This window comes from Cryptomeria japonica, chromosome 7 (genome assembly GCF_030272615.1).
Source record: "Cryptomeria japonica chromosome 7, Sugi_1.0, whole genome shotgun sequence".
Classification (NCBI taxonomy): Eukaryota; Viridiplantae; Streptophyta; class Pinopsida; order Cupressales; family Cupressaceae; genus Cryptomeria; species Cryptomeria japonica.
This window is the reverse complement of record NC_081411.1, coordinates 309,514,745-309,520,671: the sequence shown is the minus strand read 5'-3', so window position 1 is coordinate 309,520,671 and position 5,927 is coordinate 309,514,745. Positions and strand designations below refer to the sequence as shown.

The window sequence follows — 5,927 nt, the reverse complement described above, 5'->3', positions numbered from 1 at the left end:
AAGAAATATAAAAAAAAAATCCATAGACTAGCTAATGTAGTAAATAAAAAGCTTAAACCTGAGAAAGCTAAAGCCATACTTAAACATCTTTTAATAATAGTGCTTATATTAAACAAAAACCTATACTTAACCAACTCAACAATAGAAAACAACCTTATCTTCAAAACAATTAGACCAACAAGAATATCAATATAGACAAGAGTTGCAGAGCAGCGAAGTTCCAACTTAACACTTGTAAATTTTTAATTTCTTATAAGAATAAATTACATATGATTACATATAACATTATATTGTCAAAAGAAATATAAAAAAAAAATCCATAGACTAGCTAATGTAGTAAATAAAAAGCTTAAACCTGAGAAAGCTAAAGCCATACTTAAACATCTTTTAATAATAGTGCTTATATTAAACAAAAACCTATACTTAACCAACTCAACAATAGAAAACAACCTTATCTTCAAAACAATTAGACCAACAAGAATATCAATATAGACAAGAGTTGCAGAGCAGCGAAGTTCCTGCCCAAAGAGTGGCAAAACATTGTTGTTTTTGTTTGATAAGGTTTGGACTGTAATCTCTATATTATTGAATGCAAAGCTCCAATCATCCAACATAAATTCTTCATGTCTTCATTGGGTTCTCTTTGATGTGTTGCCATCCAGAATCATAAATTCTTCATGTCTTCATTGGGTTCTCTTTGATGTGTTGCCATCCAGAATTATACATCATAAGGAAATAACTAAGAAAATAGTGCCATCATGACAATTATCTAGAATAGGAAGGAGGTAAGGAAATAACTAAGAAAATAGTGCCATCATGACAATTATCTAGAATAGGAAGGAGGTGACAGATTAATTTGAATTATTAAAATTTTGAAATGTTGTATATGAGTTTCATATACAATTTGTCAAACTCAAATGTTTAGATAGATTTTAGTAATAAGCAATAAATCTAGGACTAATGACTATACTTGTTCTAATATTGAAAGAACGTTGAAAAAGACAGAACACTTCAACACTGAAAGACAAAATCTTGTCTTCAATAAAAACAAGGAGTAAATGCTATAAATTCTTAAATGACTGTAATTAAACATTGTATAAAGTATATGTGGAAGCCATTGAACAAGCTCTCAACATAATCATTTGCAAATGTTAAAGGAGGTAAAGCCGATTATAGTGACAGGGTTCAATTAGGCTATGGACACAAGAAGACCAGGCCCAATATATGATATAAACTTCTTCCACTTGTTTTCTATAGTGTATTTTAAACAATGTTAGATGACAGAACAAAAAACACTAGGAGAGGAAAATTTATGTATGTTTAATGGTTCTACTAAAATATTTAATTAAATTGTTAATCATAATTTTAAAAGTAATGAAATGAAATTTGATTATGGAGTGTCATCTTGAAAAAAATTACCTTTTAACCATTAAACTATTTGATTGAAAAGATCCTCAATCTTACTTGGGGTTCTATAACAAGGCAGAGCACGTTGTTGTGATAAAGGTACTATCAAGAAAGGGCCATGGTCCCCTCAAGAAAATTCTATACTGAAGACCTATATAGAGGGAAATGGAACTTAAGGCAATTGAACAACTCTTCCCCAAAATATCATCAGGCCCCCAAGAGCAGCAGCAACAAAATCAATTACAGAAAATCATATCGCAACTATTCAAATTGATGTAGTCAATCTAAAACTGGAAATTACAGTACAGTGCAGGAGGCAACAATTAATTTTGTGCCTGACAATAGTATACAAAGGACTTGTCATAAATATCAAAGCGGGCACATATGTGTGAGTCCCAACTTAGGCTGAGTAAATTTGTTTAAGATCTTCTCACACATTTGATATTATCATTTAATACAATATCAATTTTTCTGTGTCTTAACTTGGACTCAATAAATCTGTTTCAAGTTTTTATTGGTGTCCACTAGTTTAAGGTCTCCTCACATTTTGTACATGTTATCATTTAATACCATCTGAATTTTTGTGTGTCTTGATTGATAAGAAAAAAGGTAACTAGTAGTATAACCAAAGCAAATATCAGCTTACATGGAGAAGGAGCAAGCAATACACATATTCAATAGAATGACACAGCTGCAACTTCTGGGGACACTCCAAACAATGCATCACCTTCTATTGATGCCCCAGACTTCATTGCTAAAGAGATATACTTTCAAGGTTCCTCAAAAGTTTTAACAAATATGATTTTGTTTGGTTTAATGAATCTTAGTTTTAGCCTAGCAAGCAATACACATATTCAATGGAATGACACAGCTGCAACTTCTGGGGACACTCCAAACAGTGCATCACTTTCTATTGATGCCCCAGACTTCATTGCTAAAGAGATATACTTTCAAGGTTCCTCAAAAGTTTTAACAAATATGATTTTGTTTGGTTTAATGAATCTTAGTTTTAGCCTTAAGAATTGAAACCTTCTTATTGCTAAGATTTAATCTTAAGTTTTTGGAGATCCATTTTTCCATTCAATCTCTTCGAATGGAGCTGTTATAAAATTAATTTTGAGAAGCCGGCAAGGAGAAAAAAATTATGCTCTACGAAAACTTCAAATCTTATACAAAATCCACACAAATGTTAAGACAATCACATAGCTAGGAAGTTGAATAATCATTTTGAAATTTAAATTTTTATCGTGATGTTGAAGATTAGATTGCTCACCTTGAAAACCATGTCATATAATTCAATGTTGAAACTGTCAATCCATATCACTTTCTATTGATGCCCCAGACTTCATTGCTAAAGAGATATACTTTCAAGGTTCCTCAAAAGTTTTAACAAATATGATTTTGTTTGGTTTAATGAATCTTAGTTTTAGCCTTAAGAATTGAAACCTTCTTATTGCTAAGATTTAATCTTAAGTTTTTTGAGATCCATTTTCCCATTCAATCTCTTGGAATGGAGCTGTTATAAAATTAATTTTGAGAAGCTGGCAAGGGGAAAAAAATTATGCTCTACGAAAACTTCAAATCTTATACAAAATCCACACAAATGTTAAGACAATCACATAGCTAGGAAGTTGAATAATCATTTTGAAATTTAAATTTTTATCGTGATGTTGAAGATTAGATTGCTCACCTTGAAAACCATGTCATCTAATTCAATGTTGAAACTGTCAATCCATTAGTTATATGTTTGTTTTTATGTGTTGTAGAGATTGATATTTTATTTTTTTTCTAATTTAGAAGAGTAGATTTGAGGGTTTCTTATGAATATGGATAGCAATGAACATGTGGATGCAAATCCGTGCTTTCGCACCCTGCTTCTCGGTCTCTTCTATCATCAAATTCACTCTCATGTAAACAACTAGCGATGCAGGTAACTAGCTTGACTGCCTGGCTCTGACTATCGATCTTAAACTAGTTATGCACTTGGAGACGGAAGGAATGCCATTTTTACTCCTGCTGTTCGAGATGGAAGGAATGTCATCTTTGCTCCTGTTGCTGCTACAATGGGTTCTGCTATTTTTAGCCCCCATAAAACTACTGCCCTTTCTTTGAATGCATTTCAGCCTATGCCTAGACCCGTTTGTTTGTTCGCCTTAAGGCCAGAATCCCAGAACAGATGCAACTAATCATGTAATCTAGTAAAAGTTAAAACAAAATGCATTTGGGGATCAAGAAAGTAGTATAGGTCCAATTTGTCTATCTATTACCATCCTGAAGACTAATTTAGTGTGGTTTGAAGAAAGACAAATCAAGAAGAAGTAAGGAATCAAACATTTTTCTTAATGAAGTTTTTGAAAAGCAAAAACAGGAAAGACAAATCGAGAAGAAATAAGAAATTCAACATTTTGCTTTAACATAATTATATTGAAAAGCAGAACTTTACCAGAATGGACGAGACTGCAGATATTTGAGCCAACTTGTGTTGTCTTTGATTTGATAACGCTACATCATGCTCATGCTATTGTTTTATATTGTTATACCCCACCTGACGTGCAAAACCCAAAACTGGAACCCTAATCGCCACCTGTATCTAGCCTCCTGCAACTATGGTAAAGCCCGTTGCCAAATATTTCTATAAATCACCAAACAAACGGACAATTTCAAAATTAATTAGCACTGGATTTAACATGATTATATGAAGACCTAAATTGAAACAATTGTGATATATGTCCACAAACAATTTCATACATGAGAATCCCACCATATGTGAACCTGGACATGAATTGAACTGCATATGGCCACCAGATGGCTTAGACTATTCAAGGTAGAAATTGCAGGTGCAAACTGAGACTATCAGAGGGAGAAGCAAACTAACTGCAACTCATGGGAATCAACTGGCATGGTGCAATTTCCTACCCCAATAATCACTTCGTTAACAGAGAATGATATCAAGAAAATGTGAAATTTTGATTTTTTTTAAACGCTTGAAACTTAGAACTTAAATTAAAAAAAATGGCAGAAACATAAGCAGAAGTCACCTTGAATTTTCAGTTTTTTTATCTGATTGTAGCACTATACTTCGCGATTTTGGTGCAGGCAAAGGTGGATCTTGAAGCAGAAAGGATGGCAAATCATTAATCTTGAAGCAGAGAGATGGGTGGACGGAAATACCAGCAGGCACTAGGAAGGGTTTTTGAAATGTGGGATAACCTAAGGAAGAAGTTGAGATACCTGTCAAACTGGTATGCAACGAGGCACTCATGCAACAGTTTGGCTACGTGAATCACCTTGCAAGGTGCCACGAGCATCATTTAATTTGGACTTTTCATTTGAGGTTGTTCTGCTAAATCTACAGTCTGTAACACTCTGCTAGAGACCTTGGCATACATGCGTTCTCTCCTCGTGTAATTCCCATTTTCCTTCTGACAATCTGCTACCACCGAATTCAATCGAATCAAATTTAAAAATATTTTTCTTAAATCTTCAGTTTAAAAAATTGTCATGTTTCTTAGATTGAACATAGCACTAAAACGAAAAGAAGGAAAATCTGATCTTCTATTGCTTGCAACGGTTGAAGATTAATCACGAGTTAATGTTCCAGCCCAGTTTCCTGCAGGCACGAACTAATAAATGGAAGTACATAAAACCAAGGATCTGACCAGAAGTGCCGCATAAAATTCGTCTCGTTAAAATTATACATTGTTTTCATTAGTATTCATCTAAATAGATTTTTGTTCAGCAGGCAAAATTATAATATAATAAAATTTCAAAAACAGAAAAAGTTTAGCCCCATTGCAAATCCAGAAATAAACAAATTCGAAAAATAACAAAAGCTGAAACCCTAGCATATATTTTAGCACATAAACGAATTCAGAAACTAAATCGAATTGAAATAATTAAACTTTCAATTTTTTCAAATTAGATTCTCTTTCCCAGAAGATTACATTATAAGCTCAATTGTACGACAATTAACAGAAACTTGAGCTGTAAAATTGAGGGCCTAATGTTCAGTTCATAGTTGTAAAATGTGAAAGATTACAATAAGCCAGCTCATTGTCCACAGATTTTCTTTCACCCAGTAGTCAAGTTGTTCTGCAGTGAATTCCAGTGACCCTCCCATGGCATTCGAAGATCATCCTCTTGTGCTGAAACGTCAGATGACTTGGATCATCCTCTTGTGCTGAAAAGTACAGTTTTTCTCCATTGTCATTGCTTGCCATCTCAAATATGTTGGGGAGTCTTACCTGAAATTCATTTTAAACATCCATTGATTTAGATAAATACATTAAATGGAAGTATGTGAGATTAAAAAAAAGAAAAAATTTAAAAGCAAGATGAGTGTTATGGCCAGTGCCTGAGTGAACCCAAATGAATGTTCAGCAAATTGTTGAAGCTATTTTTCTTTTGCACACAACTTCGCCTCCACGGATTTCAATTGCATCTCTAGCTCTGCAATTTTTAGATTTAGCTCATATGGTGATACACCATCATAAATCTTTAATTGTCGACTGAACTAACAA

General features: G+C 33.2%; 1 long non-coding RNA gene across 1 annotated transcript; it reads right to left on the bottom strand.

Annotated features, from left to right (window-relative positions):
• Positions 1–403: 403 nt before the first annotated feature.
• Positions 404–4,714, bottom strand: LOC131039869 (uncharacterized). The gene is made up of 4 exons (XR_009104731.2): positions 4,446–4,714; positions 4,156–4,319; positions 3,851–4,039; positions 404–695 (listed from the first exon to the last, which is right to left on the bottom strand). It is a non-coding gene; the product is annotated as an uncharacterized LOC131039869 (long non-coding RNA).
• Between the last annotated feature and the right edge of the window lie 1,213 nt (positions 4,715–5,927).